This window comes from Lycorma delicatula, chromosome 3, assembly GCF_047948215.1.
Source record: "Lycorma delicatula isolate Av1 chromosome 3, ASM4794821v1, whole genome shotgun sequence".
NCBI lineage: Eukaryota > Metazoa > Arthropoda > Insecta > Hemiptera > Fulgoridae > Lycorma > Lycorma delicatula.
Window position 1 is genome coordinate 54626936 of NC_134457.1, and position 8870 is coordinate 54635805.

The following is an 8870-nucleotide window of genomic DNA, read 5'->3' on the forward strand; positions in this document are numbered from 1 at the left end:
TTGTGAACATCTATAAAAATCATTGATTAATAAAGTTTTATTGGTATTTCCGTTCTTAGATTATGAGATGTAGATAAATATTTACAATTTTTTATAATCGACAAATTTTATTCACTTCTATATGAAATAAAACTTCTATTTCATCGCATATAAAAGAAATCATTTAAGAAAATAGATTTATTCAAATTTTCAAACTATATTTATATACTTAAATTCATTGTGTTTCGTATAAAGATGTCTTGACAGTTTTCAAGAAAACTTAAAATTCTCGATAAGTCTTAATAATTAAACACCCTAATAAAATGTAATATATTTTTTCAGTGCTTCTGTCAGAATCGGTTTCCTACATCTACTTAATCACCATAAGAAATGTTTATTTTACACAATGTATATTCTCTTTGTATTTTAATTGAAAGTTACGGGTAACCTTTATAATCATTGTTTACTCTTCGACAACGCTATTGCATGTAACACGGTGGAATGTTTTTGTAACATATTACATATCTTAACACCATCTGATCTCTATACATTATAATTTAACACGAACTGGAAGTTGAATGTGTATGAATTTTTAGGTTTTAATAAGTGCTGAAACCTAAATATGACTACGACTATTTAAATGACTACGACCCCAATTCGGTTGATAATTAAATTTATAAAAAAATAGTTTGTTAATCTTGCTTTTTAATTAACCGATTACAAAATTCTTACACATATTTTAGTTTTTATGAAAAGTTAAAAAAATAATGTTAAATAATAAAGTAAAAAATAAACTAAAAATTCTAATTAATAGCCTGAGTTCTATTGCAACAAAATAACGTTATGAATTAAAACATGAAAATAATTAAACCTGTATCTAAAAACTGAAAAACTCTTAGACACCATGAGAAAAAAGAATAGGTTATATAGTCATTTCTTTAAAATGGATAATAGATGTAGAAAACAAATATTTGAATTTTTAAAGATTAGAAAATCCTAAGAGCAAATTCAAGTTCAAAGAAATTCAACAAAACTTAAAGAAATTATTTACGAGATGAATTCTTTGAAAATAGAATCTTATCTCAGAAAAATTATTAAAACATAAAAACCAAGGGTTCCAAGAAAAAGAGGGTAGAAAGTATCATCAGAAGAAAGGAATAATTCAATTTCAGGAAGAATGAAAGGATATTTGATAAGACGAAAGCAGACAAAACACGTTAAAAAAAAATTGATTCAACGTATCACAAAGTGGATGTTTTGAAAAACCTCACAGTATTTTAATTTAATCCCAGTTATTTCTACTTATTTATATCATCGTCATGCTTAGATATTAAAGTTATGAAAAGGAAACATGTGGTTGTAATAAGAATATTTATAAATTAAAATTTGTTTTAGAAATTATTTAATAATTAAATTTTAACTGCGAAAAAATAATTTAAAAAATAAATTAACGCATTCAATATATAATTCAAACATAGTAGTATTTGTATGCTTATTCATAATACGCAGTAAGTTTTATTTAAACAAGATCTTCATATTGTTATAAAGTTTAATTTAAAATTATAATTTATAAATTAACCTCTTTTATTATTTAAATGTAACTTATTAACTGATTAAATTTAAATTAAAAACTTTAAGATTATTATTATTAAATTTAAATAATAAAATTTTAGTTTAAAGTTTAAAAGTAAATAATAGATGTTAAATAAATGTTTGTAGAATGAAATGAATCGGTTATTAGTTAGGTTTGTTGGCTACAGCTGTAGTATAATTTTTTTAGGAATTATTTCTGGAATACGTAGGAATCAATGGAAATAATATATGATCGGTTAGCCGCGGGTTACTAGCACGGCCTGGTCGGCAGAACTAATGACTAGCACAAAAACCACCAAGACCAGACCAAAAGTTCTTGGTTAATGAGTTAAAGGGAGAAAACCAAACTATTAAACCTAAAAAGCATATATTATATAAATAGAATCTTGAACCTTAAAATAAGATCTTGAAATATAAAATAATATTTGGGTAGCATTTACGAAATGAATTACGGTAATAATTTTTAATCACAGTGAATAGTTTTTATGTTTATATATATATATATATTTATATTACTAATTTTACAACTCTAGGGTCAAACTATAGTTTTGCCTTTCAATAACTATTTTATTGAAATTAATTCATGATTTTATTTCCTTAATCAGATTTATAAAAGCTGTGTCCTGTAATTATTTCTAACTGTCTTTATCTCTCAAAGAACCTACGAAACCTAGAGTCACTATCCATTTTTCATCCTATAATTCTTAGTTAAGCAATCGCCCACAGACACTACATTCGACTCCTTCCGCGAAGGGAGTGCGTGCACCCTTCAAAAACTAGGACTACATCAGGCGCATTCCTATAAGACCAAAGAGCAGTAGCCGCGGAAAGCCTTCAGCGAACGACTGAAAGAGAATCGCGTGGGAAGAAAGTAAAGAAGGACCCACATATCTTTCTTTTCCCCCCAAGTATAACCCCGGTAAAAACTTCTAAAAAACCGATCTACAAAAAGAACCGGAACACAGTTCCCAACTCCGTCCATTTTAAAATAAAAACAAATGCATAACCATCACTAAGAATTAAATATGCCTCCCAGATAATTAGAAAGATCCAGCAGCAAGGGACTTTCGTCCATTCTCAGAGATGAATATGAGGACTATAGCGTTTTATCGTTACTATACGTAATGATGTGAATATAATACTTTATTTATAAATATATACAATTATACTTTTATATTATGCAATTATAACTATTATTAACCTATTTCTATAATGCAATAAAATATTCATTTTTAATTTATTATTACTGTTTTGCAGGTTATGTAAATTTAAGTTATATTTAAATTAAATATGTGTTTTACCAATCTTTTCAGTCTTCTACCTTTAATTTCTTTAAATTATATTACGTTGCGTATTCAACAACATGCAAACACTAAATTTTGAGTATAAAACCCTATAACGGATTTACTTTAACAAAGTCAGGCCTATGGCCCGCCGCGAAAATGTAACATGGTTCATGTTTCATTACACACAATTTTGTTAAACGTTTTTGCCAACTGTAACTAAATAACGTTCACGAATTTAACTTACTAACAACAAAAAATCTTTTACAACGAATAGCCTAAAAATCCTGAACATTTTTGGCTATTTTTCGAGTTGTGATTTTTTAGCTCAGCTCTAATTCCAATGTTTTCCTTTTTTCATGATTTATCTAAAATATAAATCGTTCGTATGAAAAACTATAAATCGTTCTAACGAATGAAACATTCGTGCGCTGCGCGCAGTCACCCGACGCACCATGTGGTCCGCTCTGCGCCAATAGAAGCTAAATAAAAATGTGAGCACCTGCAATCTAACAATCAAAAAACTCACGCACCATCATTTTCTATGAGAAAGTTTATATATATGTATAAATACTATATATATACATACACGAGTAATATTGACACTATAGGCTATTTAATTTATTTAAATTTAAATTTTTAATATATAATATTTCCCAACGTTTAATATAAATAATGTTAATGAATTTGATATTTAAAAAATAAACAAAAATAGTGCTACATTTTTGTCAGCAAAATAAAATGTATAAATTTCGTTTTTTATTGAAATCTTTTTTTAAATTAATTAATTGTTTTGGTTTAGAAATAAGTAATGTTCTTTATTAGTTCAAATGAAATGCTTAATACTTACTATGATTACTAGAAAACTTGAAAAATAATTATTTTCTGTCCTTACCTGAAACAAAAAGAGATATAAAATGATTTGCACTTTTAACAATGAACTAAGAAAATCTGTGTGTGCATTTGTGTAGTCTAAAAAAAATACAATAATTTTACTTTATAAAGTATTTTTTTAAACAAATAATATATTTTTGGCAGAAATTAATACAAAAAATAAACAGAAGCAAGTTCAGTATATCATTTTGGGTATCCAGAATGTTATTTAATTTTGATGTAAAGCACATAAGCTGGGGAAAAGAAAGAATAATTTAAGTTCACAGTTGACGATGGAGTGAAAAATATATTGAAGTAACCAAAATACTGTTTCAAAAAAATAATAGAATGTGTAATTGGTTTAATTGTAATTGTAAAACCCATTTCAACGGAAATATCCATTTTTACCATCCCTGAATCCATTTTCTCTAGTTTCAGCGTGACGTCTGTACGTACATATGTATTTCGCATAACTCAATAACGATTAGCAATAAGCAGTAGGATGTTAAAATTTGGAATTTAGAACTGCTGTAACATCTAGTTGTGCACCTCTCCTTTTGCTTGCAATCGATTGAACCAAAACTGTCCAATAAACCCCTCCCCCCCAAAAAAAATGGATTTTGGACTTTTACTGAACTTCAGTCCTTATTGAGAGCGTTTTAACGATATAGTGGTACTTATATTCTTTAGTTCCAGAGTTATAGCCAAACAAAATATTAATTATTGGAATATTTGGAACACAAGGGGAAAGCACATCGGTTCGAATCAGACTTTATCTCTTTTTTTAAATTTAAATATATTGATTTATTAGTAATTATTAACTTCTATTTGTAAAAGGTTTTTACGATAATTAATAAGCCATTAATAACATAAAAAAAATATTTATATATATAAAATAATATCAGAAGATATTAATGAAATAAAATTTTATGCACTTTTCATTTTACAAAAATGTGTATGTGTAATTTAACAGTAGTAGTACAAGGAAGTCATGTGTTGTCCACGTAGATTTTTTCTTTTTTATCACACTCTATTTGTTGGATATATTTTACAACGTTAAAGATAAGATCCTCTAGTTAAACGTTTAGATGTTAAATTATACATCGTAAAAAAATGATGTAATACGATATAATTAATTAAATTACATAATGCAATATGAAATTAAATTAAAATATTTAAACAAAAAGTAAACATAATTGTAAAATAAAATACCGTTATATATAAGAAATTTTTTACATACTATAAAAATTTAATTTTTAAAATTAAAAAAAAAGACAAAATAAATTGAATTACTTATTTAAGTAAATTTGTAAAAAACAATTATTGTTTTAATATTTAAATTTAATTGTTTAATTAATAAAATATTTCTTTAGGCTATTAAAAAACCGATATTGAAATTAAAGTGGAATAGTTAATATACTTTTAAAGCACATAAAAAATAGATTCGATGTTACAAATATCGTGGCTTAAGTTATAATATATTTTTCAATTAAACAAAAATGTAAGCATCGAACATTTAGTAAATCCATACATCTTATTTATTAAGAGTCATTAATACATTAGTGCGTATATAATGGATAAATATATATTATATTTATTAAATCTGCGACGGCTAGAACAATAAAATGAGTTTTGGATATATATAGTTTATATTTGAAGTAAAGAGGATAGCATGCTTGCCTCTTCCATCAAACATTTCCGGTTCGATTACCGTTTTAGATCTGAAAAATGTATTTAAGGGCTCAACTAAAACGAAATGACTAATTGATTTAGTAGTTATGATTTGTTTTAGTAATTTTGAATTTACATTTTAAAAAATCTTCAACTTGTCTAGCATAGAGGAATTAATGTTACAGATTAAATTTATTGAGAACAAAACAATAGTTATATGCATATATTTTACATATTAAGTGTAACATCAATATCGATAACAAAACAGTATAAGTTGATTTTGTTAATAATTCTGAGAATAGAATTGATTTGAATCAGTTTTAAACATTCATCTATTATCTTTATTTGTAGATGTAAACTGGTAAAAGAAAAATATTAAAACCCTGAAAATAATAATAAAAAAAAGTAATTTAATATTATATTAGTAACATTTTTCTTGATTGCCAAATTTTATTTGATAATCATTTCATTTAAGAAAATGAGGAAAATAATTGTTAAAACGATAGATGTTATCTACCTTCTAATTTATCTTATATTTATTTCATTATGTCTATTTTATTGAATCTGTTATTTTTAAATTTGTGCAAAACTCTTACTCCATTGTATGCTTTTATTAGATAAACTTAATTTTAAGTGCTTAATATAATTACACTTTAATTATTTTGTTTCACTGTTAGCGATTTTCTTACATCTCCAATATTAATTGTGTCAAAAAATTAACAATATATTTTTTTTTATGCGATTTGCTACAAGAATCATATGTTTGATTCTACAAATCATTTTTGTGAAAATTCGTTTTCAGAGTATTATTATTTGAATAAATTAACAGTTAATGTAATCCACCTTACCGGCACATTGATGTGTACTCTAGATCTAGAAAGCAGAAGTAGAAGCTACATTATACTAGTAGGACCGGGACAGGCATGACTGTTTTAAAATGTTTAACTATGATTTTTTAAACTTTTGAATTTAAATATATTAATTTTAACTCCTGATGATGGCTTCGGGTAGGCCGAAAAATCTGGAGTACATATCAACGTGCTGGTAAGGTGGATTACATTAATTATTAATTTATTCATTTAACATTTCAGCGTTACCATTTTGAAAAATTAAGAATTACTATTATTACTTTGATTACATTTCTGTAATAAATACTGTGTATCATTTAGAATATTTAGTATTAATTTTTATTTTTGTTTCACAATTAGCTAGAAAACTATACATTTTGTCAGAGGTATTAATTTTTAAATACATGATTACATTTTCGTGTCGTCATTAGCATCATCTGGTGTTCTGCCTAGTGGCAGATCCCCCTTACGACACTTCTGTCTTCATCCATTTCTGTCCCAAATCTTCTCCTTCGTCCCCTTATATTTCCATTCTTCACTTCATCTACTAACTTTGTCCTTCTTCCTTTCTCCTTTTACTGATCCTTTCAATGCAGTTATCAGGATTCTACTTCCTCTAATTACATATCCTAACTACTTTCCTTTTTTTTTACTTACTACCCGCTTAAGTACTCTTTCTTCTACAAGTCTGTAGAAGAAAGATTAGTTTCTCATTCCTCACTTTATCCTTCCATCTTATTTTTACCATTTTTTTTTCATATCCATATCTCAAGCAGTCTCTCTCTCTCTCTCTCTCTCTCTCTCTCTCTCTCTCTCTCTCTCTCTCTCTCTCTCTCTCCTTTCTTATAGTCCATGCTTTACTACCACACGACAAGACATTTCATGCATAATATTTGGTAAACCTCTTCCTTAACTCTGTTCTTATTGAAGGCTTCCTTTATCATTTCTTTTCTTCTTTTTTACTTCTCCAGTGTTCTTTCATCATAAAACCCAAATATTTGAAAATTTTCCGGGCATTAGTAATAAAAGCATATTGGAAACATTTTTTATGCCTATCAAATTGGAAGGTTTGATTTTTCTAGATGATATTTAAGCATTTTAAAATAATTTTATTATCCATGAAACAATAGTCTTTCTGTCGATATTCTATCTTTTTAGTCTGTTACGTGATTCGTCTATCTTTTCAGAATGATTATCTGACTTACAATTAGTATTGCAGGTTTGAATTTTACTTATAAAACAGATTTTAAGTAATTTCAGAATTTAGATTTTCAGAACTCTATTTTAAATAATTTTTGTTGGGCGTAAATAAAAATGTTCCCAACATATTGCTTAATTGTAGAGATTATTTTTACAATTTTGTATCCATGACAGACTAGTCGATTTTTGTACAATTAGAAAAATTTTCAAATATTTGACAGTATCCCTTTCTTAATTAGATTAATGTTATATTAAATGTAAAATTCAGTGGTTCGTGATTTACGTATTTAAATAATTTTTATTCAGTCTTAAATCTGGGTTTCTCATTTAATAATGAGAAGATCTTCAGTTTAAAAACTAACCTTTTTTAAAATTTTACTAATATGTACTTATTTTATGAAATTTTATTATGGCATCTTACATCCGGAAGTTTCTAGGTTCAAATCCCAGTCAGGCTCGACATTTTATCACACGTTACAATAATTAGTTTCTCAAAAATTTCATTAGTTGTACTGTTTATATATAACCGTGTATTTATCACCTAACAATTTTTTTAATGACTACATTTGTATCTTTCTTTTGGTTAGCTTCTAAACTAATATATTACAAATTTTAGTTTTCTACAACAGATAATTACCGATGACTGTTATTAAGAAATCCATTCATTCATTACTAAGGCCGATAAAGCCTACCGTTTGAATATTTAACAGAGAATTCCTAACTAGTTACTTCATCATTTAATTTAAGAACTACTATCATCTTACATTCTATGACTAGACAAAAAGTTATATTTTTTCTAAAAAAAAATTCCTTCCAGAAGTAGCAGGTATTGTGAAAAGTAACAAAGAAATTAGATAAAGATAACAAAAATAAATTAGGTATAATTGGATAAGTAAATGAGATTTCCTTATGAATAATATATATATACTTTTAGAAAAGTCCTTTATCACGTAAATTATTAAAAAAAAACTATTGATTAGATGTTATTCCTTTGTTGATTTTTTTTTACAGAAGCGGTTGTTAAACAAAAGGGAAAAAGAAGACAAAATTCTAAGGTACAAAAGCGCTAAACCCTTGAACACCAGTATCCGTTTAAAATTAGGTAAGAGTGATCAGATATAAAATACGTATAAAAATTAGTTTTAAGATATTTATATTACCTAGTTATTTTAATCCAGATGTTTCTTATGTGAAGGGATATGTAGTGAATGCAGCAGAGTTTGCCTTACTACTTCAGAAAAGATATGGGATCATAGCTAGTTTTTAATGTGACATCTACCACATACACTATCTACGAAAACGTGTGGCGTATATGGCACTTGGAATAAAAAATTACAGTTATCTATTATGGTTTTATTTCTTACCATTTCAACAGCATTTTATTCCAATTTTTAGAAATTAAAATGAGAATTCTGTGTTTTAT

At 26.4% G+C, this 8870-nt stretch overlaps 1 long non-coding RNA gene across 1 annotated transcript in view; it reads left to right on the top strand.

Annotated features, from left to right (window-relative positions):
* LOC142321604 (uncharacterized) overlaps positions 1-8522 on the top strand; it is an 816200-nt gene extending 807678 nt beyond the window's left edge. The window contains exon 4 of the long non-coding RNA XR_012755672.1: positions 8459-8522. This is a non-coding gene — a long non-coding RNA (uncharacterized LOC142321604). The remainder of the gene's footprint in view (positions 1-8458) is intronic.
* The last annotated feature ends 348 nt before the right edge of the window (positions 8523-8870 follow it).